At 27.3% G+C, this 17,384-nt stretch overlaps 1 long non-coding RNA gene across 2 annotated transcripts; it reads right to left on the reverse strand.

The window, feature by feature from the left end:
* Window positions 1-2,420: 2,420 nt before the first annotated feature.
* On the reverse strand, window positions 2,421-5,597 carry LOC149516020 (uncharacterized). 2 transcript variants are annotated; one of them, XR_016346274.1, is made up of 6 exons: window positions 5,451-5,597; window positions 4,461-4,547; window positions 4,208-4,255; window positions 4,020-4,095; window positions 2,800-3,079; window positions 2,421-2,716 (listed from the first exon to the last, which is right to left on the reverse strand). It is a non-coding gene; the product is annotated as an uncharacterized LOC149516020 (long non-coding RNA). The 2 variants fall into 2 exon arrangements; XR_016346273.1 differs by having other exon boundaries at window positions 4,486-4,547; window positions 5,451-5,596.
* Window positions 5,598-17,384: the final 11,787 nt, after the last annotated feature.

Consider the following 17,384-nt stretch of genomic DNA (forward strand, 5'->3'; position numbering starts at 1 on the left):
TTTTATTTTTCAACTTGCTGATCAATCCCTGTCAATCACTTCTTATCTTATTCAATTCAAACCACTTAATTTTTTGACTCTTGGCTTAATCTTGATCATTTTCATTTATATATTTTTGACATACCTTGATTACTTTTGACTTTGACACAGCTCAACTATTCTTATATCCTGATTTGACTTCAGTTTTTAGGCCTAGACAAAACGATTATCTAGATCTTTACATTATTCTTGTTTCACAGGGATATGCAAAGAAGAGCAGTTGTGGATACCCATTTTTGTCAAGGGTATGATCAATTTCTTAATTCAAGTTTCTTCAGGATCGTTGGGCCTCGGAGGAGTTCATATTCAAGCTTTTTACATTTTACTTTGTATGGGCTTCGAGCTTGTTGATAGTTGGTTGGATGTGGGCTTTGGCCTAATTATTATCGTATTATTATTATTATTATTATTATTATTATTATTATTATTATTATTATTATTATTATTATTATTATTATTATTATTATTTATTTTACTAAAAAGGGAATAATCGAAAAGGGGAAAGGAAAGTCATTAGATTTCTTGGAATTCGATTTGATTGGGGTTGATTAAAATGGAAATTTGACTTTAATCTAGCAAGATTAAAGCATAGGCATGCTATGATCGAAAATCAAATATGCTAGATTTGATTTTTTTAAAAAAAAAACTCAGATTTATTCTGATAGATTTTAATCAATCAAGCCAAAAAATGAATTTGAGGGATTTGACTGAAAGAAATCCCTAAAATTTTTGTGACAACAAACCCTATAAATGAAACTCAAGTTCACAAATAAAGAGGGTTTTTTTTCATCCTAGAAATCTCCTTTTTATTGGTTTGTTTGCGTGGGGAAATTGTTTTTGAGAAGTGTATTTTTTAGCATCAGTATGATTTTTCTATTATTTTGGGGTTTTGGATCAAATTGGATTTGGAAAGATAAAAATTTTGAAAAAATCTAGAAATCTGGGTTTGAGAAGAACATTTAAACTTTTCGGTTGAATTTTTCGGTCAAACTTGCAGTTTGTGATCGAAATCCAACAAAATTTCTAGAAATCGATGATTAAACCCAATTTTCAATAATTGAATCTGTGTTGTTTTTAGAGAGAAGCAAAAGTAAAAGTCAGGTAGATAGAGAAAGGGGTAAAGCAATATGAGAAAAAACCAAGTTTTTATCCTTTTATGCAAGCCAAAACGACACTGTTTTTGAAGCACTTAGACCCGTGTGTTGACCTGTGTTCCAGATCTGAGTCGATTGCAGGTTTTTTATTTTCATTTTTTTTAATTTTTTGTTTGCATTTTTATTTATTTTATTTTTAGATTTTATTATTATTATTGTTGTTGTTGTTATTGTTTTATTTTTAACTATTATTTTACTTATTTTAAATGGACCAATTTATTATTTTTGAAATACCTTTATGAATTTCATTTTATTTATTTATTAAAAAAAGGCCAAAAAAGAATTTTAAAAATAAATTCATAAATCCTACCAAACTATTAGATAATTTTTTGTGAATTTAAACTTTTATAAATTCTGTCAAACTATTAAAGAATTTCATAAATCGACTTTTATAAATAATTTATTATTAATAAAATATTTTATTTTGATCATACCAAACTATTGGAGAATTTACATTTTAAATTAAATCTTACTAAATTATTGAAAGATTTAATATATTTTTAAAAAATAAATTTACAAAAAAATCTCACCATACTATTAGGAAAATTGCATCAAAGTAAATCTTACCAAACTATTGAAAGATTTTACTAATTATTTTCTTGAATAAAAATATATTAATGAATTCGATGACGGAATCTCTTCAGGATAAAATATTAATCTCCATGAATACTCCCGAAGTGAGAGAATTATCTTAAATCGTTATCAAACTATTGAAGTAATTTTAAGATCAATTTTTAATATAAAATATTTTTGGTAAACCATGAATATGATTAAGACTTAGATAATTTGAAATTAAACTAGTGCCATTTTTTGGATGGGTGCTATAACTTTTTTTCACTCGTAATTGTATTCTTGAACCTTAAATCTAGTTTCATGAATGAAAATGTATTATTTAAAGATACCTAAATCAATTTTGTGACTCATGTTTAAATAAAACAAATTTTGTCAGATGACAAATTATAACTAAACAAAAAAAATTATTGACGACTTCTTAGATTTATATTTAGTAATAAATTAACAAATCTATACGTTATGATGATGACCAACCCACAAGATAGTAGTCTTTGTGCCCTCAACACAATTCTTTTTAGCTACATCTCTGCATGTAACACTAAGATTCATCTTGATGGTTTTCTTCGTGTTATTCCTAATTAGAACTTCCATAGGAATCATATCATGTACAATTACAAAATTCTTTGAAGCAGAAGGTCGAATACTTGTGTCATATTGTTTTGGTAAATCAAGTTTTGCAGCATTTTCAGAACCATTTCTAGCAAGCCTAAAGCCAAAAGTTAGAGGATCTGGCAATAGTACATCCATGACGGATTAAAATCAGAAATGGCAACAAGTTCAAATTTAAAAGCATCCTTATCAAGATTAAAATCAGAAACGAACTACGAACTCATTAAGTCCTGATATTTGTCCTTGTTTTGGTGAACAGATTTTCATTTTTGCTCGTTGCATATTCTCAACTTTCACTGGAGTTGGAGAATCTTCAGCTTCCACTTTCTTTTTCTATGATGCTGCAAATGCCAATATAAAAAAAATAAATAAATAAAAAGAGCAAACCTTAATACCAAAAATATTGAATGCTTAAAATACCCACCAACTGAACCAATGGATCATGCAAAACTGTTGTTTGGGATTGACTCTGTGTAGAGCTTGGAATCGGAGGTGAAACAGAGGGCTTGCTATCAATAGAGAAACCATTTACATCTTCAGATTTAAGATTCGACAAAGGATTTTCAGCACTATCTTCCTTCTTGGAGCTTTGTGATTGCTTCATAAATCCATACAAAACCTCTACAATTTCGATCTTGATATCCTCTTGGACTGAGTTCAAAGACTTGGTCGCCTTTAGAAAATCAAGTCTTAGGTCCATTTGTCTTTTGCAAAATCAAACAAAAAACCCAAAACTCCTTAATACTTTCAATTTCGTCAAATATTAAACACAAAACAAAACATAAAAAAGCCAAAAAAAAAAAAAAAAATCAAAAGTTGACTGTCTTCTTCCTAACTGTGTTGCAACAATTTTATGAACTGCTCAATATTTTAAACTGTAACTTTTGTAATATTCTAATTCTGTTCTCTTCCTCTACTAACAGAATCCATCCCCAAAAATGACAACTTAACACATGCAATCCTCAACCAATATATACACAAAACATCTTTTACTAATAGGATCCATAAATACAACTAACAATTAAACACTAAAACCAAATCAATGCATAAACAATAAACAACAACCAACCTAAAACCAAAAAGCATCATTTCATACTACATTCCTAATCAACCATTACACATAAGCAAAATCACACACAATTGAAGAAAAAACAGAAAAACGCAGAAAGATAACAATAATACAAAAGCCAAAAGTTCAACATAAAATTTACCTCAAACTTAAATAATCTAATACCTTCAACTATACTTGCAAAAAAAAAAAAAAAAGGATTTTTCATCTTTTGATCTTCTTGCAAGGTTTTTTTTTTTTTTTTTTAATTAAGAAACATAATTTTTCCTAAATTTGTTTCTCCAAAATACTTTAGACAAAGATTATAACTTTTTACCATATATCCATTTTGGAAATGCAAATTTCAAAAACAAAAAACATTGACATAATAAAACATTTCTAGAGGTTAAAACATTTGACATAGTAATTTGGGGTTAAACACACATGTGACATAGTAATTTGAATCCTTTTGCAGAGGTTAAAACATTTCCAGAGAGGAATTTAAACAATCAAACTTGGTGTGTAAGAATTAAATAATATAGCATTCCTGGGGTTGCTGCAGTACTACGTTGCACAACTGGAGCAAACAAACCTACTTGAAGTAATGGACCAAAAAATATCCTGATGAGCCTCTCTGAGCATCCAGACTATTTAAAAGCTCCCTTGCAATAACTGCCAGTAAAACCTCTGAATAAGGCACTTGAAAAATTCATCTTTGATTCATCAATGGAAGTAACAATTAATCAATCAATGATAGATTGTACTACTGCAAGAAAATCCTTACTTGAATCATATTTTTTCCAGGCAACATCAATGCTGTCAAAGTCAATTGCTGTAAACAGAAAGAGTAACTGAGCTGATGACATGAAATAAATAGAAAGCACAGAAAGATTAACATAACAAAAGTTTATTTAAAATGGCCAGGTACAACCCGAACACAAAAAATAAGCAGCCTAGTATTTCATGCAAAATCGAAGATTTGTTATTAGCAAAATAAATTAACAGGTAATTGCCACTCATTAGAAAAGCACCATTACTTTTTTGAAAGATAATGAATCATACTAGTTGCCTGCGGTCATGAGAGGAAGTGATGTTAATCTATCCACTGAAGGAAGTCGGACAAACTGCAAATAATGGTACAATTTACAAATGTTAATCAACAAAACTATTGATTTTACAGATTAACAAATCAAACTTTTATTTTGGTTGTCTTCTCCATTATCAATCATACAATGTAAGCACATTTTTAATGGGAATTCAAAGATTTAAGGATTTTTAGTTTGATTTTAAGAAATATATCAATGTCCTTCTCTATACCTATTCAAATTTAAATTTGATTTACTTAACCAAAAGTTAAACATTTTACATAATCATACTCAAAACATATTGAAAAATGAGATGATGAAAAAATAAGCATCTAAAATTAAAAAAAAAAAATGAAAGATAAGAAAATATGTTTTTTTTTGTAGTATTTTGGAGCTGTGAAATTAGAAACGAGTAAAATAAAAAAAAAAATCCTCTTTCAACTTCTGTTCTGTTAGATCCCTCAATCTTGTACAATATCCTATTCAACTTAAACACACACAAAGACAGTCACAAAAATAAAAAACCACTAACCTTCAACAATATTTGTGCAAAAAAAATAGTAATTAAACAAAGAAAACAAACCAATCTATAAAAAAACCTAATCTGATTATCATCTATGCAACATGCAACAAATATTGTAGATAAATAAAAGAATAACATGCAAACCTCACAACAAAGGTTTTAGACAAACTAAAGAAAAAAATAACATTGAAAAAAATAATTCAATAACAAAAAATAAAATAAAAAATCGGAAAAACCCAAACTCCATCCAACAATCCAACTCCATCAAACAAGATTGAAGTCTGTAACACTAAAATCATCCAAGAAAAAAAAAAGAAAAAAGAAAACTCACAATCAATTAAAGAGCGAAAAAAAGAAAAAAATTTACCCAAAAATGCAATAAAAAACGAAAACCAGAAGAGCAAAATTAAAACACATACCAGCTCTTCGTGTTTCACGCCAAGATTCCTCTCTTTGAAACCATCTTTAATACCAGTCATAAAACAAAGCAGAAAAGAAACTTGGAAAGTAGAGTGTAAAATGTAAGTGGAAAATAAACTTCCAAAACAAAAAGACCAAAACGTCCGATATACAACATTTAAAAAAGAAAAAAAAAAAAGACACATGTCAATGCAATGATCATCTTTTTTATACAGAGTAGTATTTATATATATATACATATATATATATATATAATTAGGACAAATTATGTTAGAGGTCCTATATTTTATGAAAATTTAGAATTTAGTCATTGTGTTATAATTCATACAAATTTAATCTTAGTATTATTTTGATTTTATAATTTGAGTTCAATCACAAATTCCATTGATTTTTTTGCCAATAAAAATACTAAAGTAGCTATTAACTTGATGATGTGGGTGTTGATTTTATTGATGTGGTATTAATTTACTTGTATGACAACTTGAATGAATAAAATTAGTTGTTAAATTATGTAAATGATTGATTTATTCATACGAATTTTGAAATTTAGCCTTTGTACTCGCATAAAATTTAAAATTTAATCCCTGTATTTTCACACAATTTGAAATTTAGTTCTTTTAATATACAAAATATTTTTATTTTTTTAGTTTTTAAAAATATTAAATTTTAAAAATATTTTAGTTCATCTAATATAAAAATATTTTTTTTGAAATATATTAGTTTTTATTATATATAATTAATTATTAATAATATCATATTAAGAATATTATTATCATTTATATTAATCAATTACAATATTAATAATTTAAATTAATATATCAAAGTTAAATATTATTTTAATTAGTTTAAATATATCATATAACAAAATTTATAGTGAACTAAACTATTAAATAGATTTGTATTTGTAATGAATCCGAAATAGACCATGAATGAAATGACCATTCCATCCAATCAAATAAAATAAAAAATTTAAACTTAGATTCTTATGACGACGAACGAGCTCTTGTCCATTTAAAGGATGAACTTTGAATCCTAACAAAGTGAAAGAAATAAATGATTTATTTGATAAACTAAAATATTAATATTTTGTATTATAATGAGAATTTTCAATTTTTTGGGTCTTTACAAAAAAAGCTTATCAAAATAATTATGTGAAATTAAATAATAAGATTAATTTTCAAATCAATGCACATTAAGTTTAGTAAATTACTTTAATGTATTTACAATCTTTAACCTAGATTTGATTATAAAAAATCATTTGAATAGGATTTAATTTAAAACAATACAAAATTGTTTTATAGATAATTTTATCATTAATTATAGGATGTAATTATAATTCTAAGTCATTTAATAAATTAATAAAAAAATAATAGTTTTATTAAAATTAGATAGTGACAAATTTGTATTATAAGTTGACAAATTTGCAATAGATTTTAATATATAGATGTAATATTTTTTTCATATGACCAGAATTTATTACAATTGTGATAGAAAAAGTATGAAAAAATTAGTAACAGATTTATATTTTGTGACGGAATGTATACTACAAGCAATCTGATATATAGTGATGCTCAAAAAAGCATTGTTAAAACCCCAAAATCCATCAGTATAAAACCATGAACATTATACCAACAATCAAAATATGTATTCTGATAAATTTTTAATCGTCAGCATATCCCCTGTCGGTATAGACCTATACTGATGATTTTTAAAGTGTCAGAATAGCTTACAGAGATATACATATAGTTCAAGACTGTCAGTCAATGTATACCTGTTGGTATAGTATCTGTTATGTGTTCCACCATTATATATTTTATCAATAGCTAACACCCGTTAGTATAGACTTGTATGTTTTAATTTTTTTTTTGCCTATATTAACGGTTAAAGCTCATTAGTATAGATTCTTATATTTTAAAACGTCGGTATAAAATTTAAGGCATTGGTAAAATTTTTTTTGAATTATATTTTGAATTATAAATATTAATTTATTTATAATCATAATATGATACGATTTCATATAAAGTAAAAATACATAAAAAGTAAAAATATTTAATAACATTTGAAATAAAACAACAACCAAATTGTTTTATAATCCAAAAATTTAAAATAAGTCAAGAGCTAACATCAGTGTATCGAATCCAAAAAAAATAAAAAATGAACATTAATATCTATGATTAAATGTCAATTAACATGGTGTTCAAAGTTTGCATCAAAAAATCCTCCTAGTGCTATTACTAATGATTGAACCTTAAACCCTCTATATATATTTTGAACAATGTTTTAAAGATTGTTCACATTAGATGTATATTGCTTTGCTGCAACTATTGTTCCAATGCCAAAGCCACACAATTCATTTTTTGATCAGCCATATTGTTATTTAATAAATTTTTACAAAAGCGAAGTGGGCATTAAAATTTCAAAAAAAAAAGATTTTTTTTTGTGATGTTTTTATCCGAGAGGCTAAAGATAAGCTACTTACTAGATTAAGAAGAGAAGCTCTTCCCCAGCTACATGTTCCATAGTCACATTTATCAAGAAACCACAAATCCACAATAGAACAGATGAAGTTTTCATTTGTTTTTCCTATTAAAGTTCTTCTATTAACAAAAACAATGTTGCTAATAATATTTTCAGGCCTTTTTCTATTTTTTGAGGTGATAAAAACTGAGCCTAGATTCATCCAATACAACAAAAAAATACAAAAAAAAGGTATCTCTATGACATAAAATTAAAATGCAGAAAATAAAAAATACCTTTGAGAAATGAAAAAAGTCTTAATGCTTCAACTTTGATTTAGCTCTAAAACAAAATGAGTGCCGATGGGTTTAAGTTTGTAGAGTCGATGAGAGGTGGAGAAAGTTGGTGAGAGGTGGAGATTAAGTATGTAATGTCAATGGAAGGTGGAGGTAAAGAAAATTATTTAAATTCATAAGCTCGCCATTTTTTTTAGATTATTCAATACATTTTTTGTCAGAAACACCTTAAATAATCTCTTCTTACAAAAAATTCAATGGGGTTATTCAAGGCGTTTTGGACTAAAAAAGCCTTGAATAATCCTATCAATATATTTTTATGAGAGATTATTAAAAGCATTTTTAGCTAAAAAAGCCTTCAATAATTCCTTTTAATAATCCTTTCAATAAATTTTTATGAAAGATTATTAAAGGCGTTTTATTTAAGGTATTTCTAACCAAAAAATACATTCAATAATCAATTCTAAAATTTTTTAAGGGATTATTGAAGGTATTTTTTTGGCCAAAACACCTTTAATAATCCATTCCAAATTTTATTAGGGGCCAAAAATGCCTTCAATAATACCTTTCAAATTTTTTCAAGGGATTATTGAAGGCATTTTTGGTCAAAAATACCTTCAATAATCCATTTCAAATTTTTTTAGGGGATTATTAAAAGCATTTTTGACCAAAAACATCTTTAATAATTCATTCCAAATTTTGTTAGGGGGATTATTAAAGACGTTTTTGACAAAAAATGTCTTTAGTAATCCTTTCTAAATTTTTTGAATGCGTTTTTGACCAAAAAATATTTTCAATAATCCCATTCAAGTTTTTATAAGCCAATAGTTTTTTTTGTTTTGAACTTATACTGACGGTTACGTTAATAACTATAGTATATAATATATTTATACTGATAGATAGCCATATACCGTTAAAAAAAATTTATTTATACTGACGGTTAAATAAAGTATTGGTATAAGTATGGTATATTTTGACGGTATTAAAAAACTATCATTAAAAGTCTCTTTTACTAACATAATTTAATCGTCGATAAATAATCCATAAAAAAAAATTTTTGTATAGATTATTAAAGGCGTTTTTTATCAAAAACGTCTTAACACCTTCAATAATCCCTTTTCAAAATTTTTTAAATGGATTATTAAGGCATTTTTGGTCAAAAATGCCTTTAATAATCCCATTCAATTTTTTGTAAGCCAGTAATTTTTTTGTTTTGAGCTTATACTAACAGTTACATTAATAACCGTCAATATATAACATATTTATATTCACGGATAATCATACACCATTAAAAAAAAATATTTATACCGACAGTTAAATAAAGTATTGGTATAAGTATCGTATATTTTGATGGTATTAAAAATCTATCAGTAAAAATCTCTTTTATTGATGAAACTTGACCATCAGTATAACCAAGTGTGAATATATGAATAATATTTTGTGGTGGTAATAAGAGATAGTGATAAAACTAATAATAGTATTTCACATTAGTGATAAAAAATTGTAATAGATTTAGTAGCAATATATGAAAATTGTAACAAAATATTGTGATAGATTTTTCAATATTGTGATTGAATATTCTAAGAGCATTGTGGTAATTTTTAAAATTTTAAAATACTAAAAAATTTCTAAATATTTAAAATATTTTTGGTATTCTAAAAGGGATTTTGGTTTGTTTATTCAATAGTTTTCTTAGTTTTCTAAGGTATCCTTACTACGATTCCATAAAGAGAGACCTTCTAAAGACAACTAGAGAAGTTAGAAAGAAGAAGATAAAAAAAGCCTAAAGGAAGCAACTTCCATATTTTCGAAAGGGAATATGATAGAAGCCGGCCTTTTTTAGTCCCAAGTGCTCTATTCCTATATGTCCCCTTAAGGGAAGGAATAGAATAAGGACTTGACTTCAAACTAGAAAAAGAAAGTAAGAAAAAGTAAATTTCAAAATTTGTGCGAGTATATAGACTAAATTTTAATTTTGTATAAGTATAAGGATTATTTGCATAAATTTATAATTGATTTTATCAATTTCAATCACGACATCAACAAGTCAATGCTACATCAACAAAGTCATCGACCATGTTAATATTTTTTACAATAAAAAATTAATGGAATTAGTAATTAAACTAAAATTATCAAATAAAATAGTACATAAATTAAATTTATATGAATGACAAAATGGAGACGAAATTCTAAATTTTCACAAAATATAAAAACATTTGGCATAATTTGATCTATATTTTAATTTTGGGTAAAAAAAATCCATAATTCAAAATAAAAAAATTGTAAGTGTTAAAATTTAAACTTAAAATGTGTTAAATATCATATTTTAAAAATAATCATATAAACTAATTTATCAATATATATTTTTTAGTTTTTAACCTCATATTTTTCATTTTAAGCGTTTTAACGCTTTCTTCATCTAGGCTGTCATTTGTCTTTTGTTTTTTCCAAGTGGAAATGAAGCATGTTTCAGGAAATGCCCGGCAGGTCAATATTGCAATGAAAGAAATATCAGTGGACAGTGCGCTGATGGATTATTGAAAACAAGCACTGGAAACGACTTTTTCTTTTTGTTTGTGGGTCGGAACAATAGTATTGTACCTTACCACTTACCATTTTCAAAATTCATGGAGGTACTGACAAGAATCGACATGACAAGACCCTAAAATATAGAGATATTTGCAGCTCAAAAGGCATTAATCCCACCTCAGTTGCAGACCAAAATGGCCAATCATTTGATGCCACACCAAAACCGTGGACCCGCAAAAAAAGAGTAGTTCATCTTGATCATCACCCAAATTCTGTGCGTACAATTTGACTAAGTTGGCCTGAGAACCAAGTGGCTCATTGGTTTTTTTTTTTTTTTTTTTTTTTGAGTGGAATGCAACTTTTTCACATGCCTTTTTTTCTTTATGAATCCCCTTTGGATTGTTAACGATGAATGAAAATAGAATCACGAGAATATAGTTTCTGGATTCCTAATTTGCATTGGTGAAAATTCTAATCAATGTATAATAGATAGAAGTTAATATTTAGGCCCTGTACCGAGTTACTTTTGCTTCTGGAAAACAATTTTGAGCAAGAACATGTGGGCTATTGGGTTCAAACAACTGTGCATACAGTAAAACTGAAATCTAATCTGTATGATCTTTATATAAATATATATTAATTTCTTAACCCTTGTAATTATCAGCAGTGGATTGAAGCATTTCACTAAAATTAGCAATAGAAGGAAAGAAATATGGTCCATACCAGATGTGATTTAAAAGAGGTGAAGAACTAGAATCCGGTGGAAATGAGAAGCCAGGACCACCTTTGAGTTGTGCAATCTGCATGATAAACTTAAAAAACTCGCAAACTCGATTATTTCAGTTAGGAAAAAGTTCAAATGAAAAATGAAGGACTGACTGTTTTAGTGCTCATACTTTGATACAGTGAAATGAAAGATATATCAACAAGTTTAATTTAATCAAACAGGTAAAGCATATTGATCAGACCAATAGATGAAGGCTTTATTCGAATAACAAAGTCTTAAATGAGTAAATCAGTACCATGTAGAGAAGGAAAATAGGGTTTTATGATCATTCAACTTTTAGCCCTTATGAGTAATTTGCAGTGGCATAAAATACAAGATATGATTAGCCAACCTCTTATGTATATTATTTAATTTAATGCATAATTATTGAAGACTATGCTTTGTAGATGAATTATTATTCACTCGTGTTTCACAGTTGCAATGTCGATTGGTATATTAATAAAGACAAACCAGTAACACAACAATTTAACAATCACATGACCATGGAAAAGGAAAACTCCAACAAGGATGATTGACAGGTTTTTCATTGTGGGAATTCATCTTGGGTTTCTGCCAAATGTTGTCGGATAAAAATCTCAAACCCTCATCATCTGTGGTTCTACAGGACATTTCCGGCGGTAGTAAGCTGATATATATGTCTACGATAGACAAGAAAACCAAAATCTTATTCAGGCTAAAAAAATGAATGTACACCAAACCAAAGTATTAATTAATAAGATGGATCGAAATGATAATTGCATCAGAGCAAGTGGCTGGATATAGATAACAGCACCATACCAAGAAAGCTTTTTCTTTCGGATTTAAACGTCAAAGCAGGAATATCATAGATTTACAGCGAAAACCTTAACATACATAGAAAGCACGTAAAATTTAACTAACTTGTACAAGTTTAGTAGTTTACCAACACCTATGTATGTAAGTACCAGTAACAGTAAGCACAGATCATTTGTCTGAATAGGTATGAGATTTTTAAGTTAATTACTTAATTGAATTAACTGTTTTAGAAATTCAAATTAAGTTTGAATCTTTGAGCTTTTCGTCAAAATTATCAAGATTTTAATAAGTTGGTAGGTATCAATTAAGTTAGATGATCCGTTGGATCAACAGAAATTAATCCAGCAATTCAAGGCAAAGCTAGCTAGTGTTAACATATAGGACTATACCGATTATCTGCCGAATAATTAAAACACAAGCATATATATATATATATATATATATATATACATATATATATATATATAGATAGATAGATAGATAGATAGATAGATAGATAGATAGATAGATAGATAGACAGATAGATAGTTATTTTGAAGTAAGTTCAGTAGCCAGGAACAGGCTCCTGCTGTTACAGCCAAAAGGGCTGGCTATATATATGAAAAGTATTACTAGTATATTTGGTAGAGTATATATCTTCCCTATATTTGAATCACAGTCAGAAAATTTTCATCGTTTTTCATGCCGTGATTGCAAAGCATATATATAACAATAGTTTAAGTAGTACTGCCTTGAACCCTCATATCAACAAATCAGAAATTAGCACTTTGGTCAAAGGCCGTATAGCAGAATCCACACTATATATCTTGGATGAGTTACTGGCGTACAATAGGATGTATGTATATACTTTAAAAGCACATAGAGAAAAAGGGAAAAAAAAACCCTTAAAATAATCCATGCTTTTTCACAAGAAAAAAAATGTAGAAACATGGAAGAGCTTACCAGGAGCAGAAGGATTGATGAAAATTTAGAGCTACTGATGGAAAATTCCGAAGGGATCGCATGATCCAATGAGTGAACTGAATCAACAAAAGTTTATAATAATTAACCCAAGTAATGAATTAATTCGGGAATCCACATGAACATTAGATCAATGCGATCCCTTTGGAGCTCTCCACCTGCACTAAGAATAATAGACCCTTTTTTTTGTTGTTGTTGTAGTAGGCTTGGGAACTGGGATTGAGAACCGGCTTTTCTTTGAAACATATGGTAAAATCTGAAGCTGGGTTTTTCTTGTTTCCGTTGATTTTATAGAGGAATAAAAGGGTTGGGTGCAGGTCTACGCCCACTGTTAAACAACGCCCGTTATCGTTCAGTGTTCACGCATTTGGCGTGATGGGAAGTTAGGCGGCTTGAAATATAATCTTTTCTTACAAGTGAAATTACTAAAGTAGCTCCACAGAATTATTAGTCTCGAAAGAGTGGGGAAGACATTAGTTTCACTTTGACTGCTACATTTGTGATGACACCATTGTTAACGGGGATGTCAATTGTTTCTCGTCTCCAAATTTTTATATTATATTCATTCATATATTCATACTCAATGAATATTTTAAATTTATCTCTATTTTTATTCTAAAAAATATTTAATAAATATGGGTAATTACTATACCCATAACTTAAAAAAAAAAAACTAAAATCTAATTTTTTTTTAGCTTTTTTTAATTTTTATCTTATATATTTAAGTAAATTTTTTATAAATATATTAATATATATTTTTAATAAAAATATATTAATTTTAATTAATCTAAAATAATAATTTATATTATTTAATAAAAAATATATATACTAAATATATATAAATATATATGTATGATAGGATACGAGTATGGGACATGTACTATATTACTCATCTTCATCCCCATACACAATAATAATTAAAAATCATATATATCTCCATCCCCATACACATAGTGTAATACTCATTCCCATATCTATTCTAGTAAAAAATCGAGTTTCCCATTGAATATGGGTAAGATTAACATCCCTCACTTTTAATATTTTTTGACCTGTAAAAGAAAAAAAAAAAATCCTTCGTCAAACATCAATGTCCAGACAAACAAACAATATGGGATAACAACTCCAGACTATGAATCAATATTTCTGATAATTAGAGCGGTAGTTAATTTATTGCAAATTGAGTGTTTAACTACTTAATGATCATGATATATATATATATACACACATACACTGAATTTAGTTGATTTATTTAGTCACTTTTAAAAGAGTATTTGATATGAGATAATCAATCTAAAATTCAAAATAATTTGCATTTGATAATTATATCATTTTATTTGGTAGCAATTTAAAAATTTTACATGACAGTGATTTTAAATTACTATGGTAATAAGATTATTGTTTTGGGAAGTAATTTGATTTACAAGAAAGTTTTATCACTATAAGAAAGTGATTTTCATTATTATTTTTGACTAATTTACCTTGACAAAAAGTTTAGGAACATTATCCCAAGAAGTTGGTTAGTAAAAATTTTTAAAAACTTAATTTTCTAATCACTTATTTAAAAAAAAAAATTTTTTTATTACAATTGAATAAATGTTTATTGATTAAAAAATATAATGAATTTTTGTTAATAATTTTTTAAAAATTATTTTAATCAAAATTATTTATAATTGGTATTATTTTTGTAAAATAACATTTAATTATTTTATAAATTATTGATTCAATAAATATTTAATTTTTGCTTTTCTTTTTCTAAGGCTATTTTGGATATTTTGTGTGCTATGACTTATTTTTCATATAATACCAAACATAATGATTTGAAATTGATATTGATTTACAATATTGCATCAAACATAATAATTTAAGATCATTGGTGATCAAATCATCTTGGTGATCTTATCACCATAGTGATTAGATTACCATGGTAATCTTATTACCATAATGATTAGACTACCACGTTAATCTTGAAAATAATACCAAATACTACTTAAAAGATGTCATTCAAAAGGTATAAAATTTAAAATTTTCAATACTTATAATTCATTCTTTTATACTAAAATTGCAATATTATATATATATGCAATTATTCTATAGATTATTATCTTGGAAAGTAATAATAAATAAAAATTTGAAAACTATTGATGGTTTTTTAGATATGATGACTAGGTGTTTCGTTAGAGGTTTACTAGAGATAAAAGTCACTTGCAAGATAGAGAATGATCAAAGACATTGGAGATAGGATTTTGGGGCTCAATTCGTTGTTCAATTCAGCAAGTGAAAAAAATGAGGTAAGGAAGCTAGAGAGAAAATAAGAGGAAGGTAAAAGTTAGTGAGAGTGAGTATAAGAGTTTGACTAGGATATTTGTGAATCTTATCTTTTATACAATGGATGATAGTACTTGGTTAATGGGTAGCTGATTGACGTGGTTGTTGGTAGTTGATTTGTTGTTGACTAAGCATTAGTCACTTGTTTAACGAACAACTAGTGTTAATTTGGTTGATTGCCTTATTTTGCACTTGATAAATGATAACTTGACAATCAAAATGTTGATCAGTGACCACAGTTAAATTGTACGGATGCTCCTTATATTTTATTGAAATGGTGAAATTAGTTCTTATACTAAAAACTATCAAAATTGGATCTTTATACAGTAACAAACTGCATAATTTAGTAAAATTGATGATGAGAGTCACTATTGCTATTACTGTAGCTGACATGGAGGTTGACTTTTTTGACATGATAGTTGACTTTGTATATATAGCAAACGTTTTTGTCCACTTGGGTATTTAATGATGATGTGGCAATTTTTTGTCCATATGGGCATTAAATGCTGTTATGGTAACTTTTTTTTTCCATTCACATAAAACAACTGATTTAACATTTTTTATACAACTGGTAACATTTTCAACTCCATATCACCATTTTTTTCCATTGTGGCTATTCCCTCTTTTCTCTCTCTATGCCTAATCATTTAATTTCCTAAACCCTAAAATCTCATTAACCCAAAATTATTTTTTAAAATTTTTAATTCCTTTTCAATGCAATTTTGAAACATTATTGGAAGATGAAGAGTTCGTTGAAGCAAGGAAAGATCATTGAAGATGAAGAGTTCGTTGAAGAAAAAACGAGGGAAAATCATCAAAATCATGGAATAAAGATTTCGAAATGAGAGATTCTACTTACAAATTCTCAACAACTTTGTGGAAGGTTTGTTTTGCCTAAATTTTTGTATGGTTTAAGGTTGTTTTTTGATTTTATGGTTGTGTTGTTGGTGGTGTTATGCTTCGATAGTGGTGTTTGTGTGGACCTTATGATTTTTATTTGTCTGCCATTGAAACATTATTTTTTAGTTTGTTTTTTTGTCTGACTATAATAATACTTTTTTTATTATCGAAACATCTTTGTAATTTTTTTTCATTTTATCTTTTTTCACATGTTAGTATGTCTATGTGGCAAGTCTATATAGCAATGTACCATCATGGGAGGACATTGTTAAGAACCAGACATAATACTAGATATGTAAATGGTATTGTAGTTGAATTTGAAAAAAATCCTGATAAAATTTGTTATTAGACTATAATACGTGCTGTAAAGGCATTAGGTTATGACCTAAATAAGGTAATTAAAGTATATTATATTGAAGATGACAAAACATTAAATGTAAGGTTGAAGTTGTTAAGTGATGACAATAGTGTGCTAGAAATGATAGAGCAATTAAAGAAGAACAGACACATTGATTTATATGTAGAGCATTTGAATTGTGATAATGAGAATTACATGCTAGAAACCCTTTTGGAGCCAAAAAGTATAAATGATGATGATGATTTTAATGTTGTGAGTGTTAAGGCAATTAATGATAGTGAACAACTCCTTCAATCACCTAGACTTCGTACACCAACCTTAAAGGACTTTTATAGTGATAATGAGCAGAATGAGAAACATAATAGTGATGAGAATAAAGAGAAATTTGGTAGCTATAGTGGTAGCATAAGAAGGAATTAGGTGAGGTTGTGATAATGATGAGCATAATGGTAATGTCGATGGTCAGCAAAATGAAAAAAAAATGATAATGTAGATGCTAATATAATGGTGAACAAAACGAAAAAGTGAGTTTGAGAAATGGTGAGTA

Source organism: Durio zibethinus, chromosome 11 (genome assembly GCF_047325235.1).
Source record: "Durio zibethinus cultivar Kanyao isolate XHJ-2024 chromosome 11, ASM4732523v1, whole genome shotgun sequence".
In the NCBI taxonomy this organism is placed as follows: domain Eukaryota; kingdom Viridiplantae; phylum Streptophyta; class Magnoliopsida; order Malvales; family Malvaceae; genus Durio; species Durio zibethinus.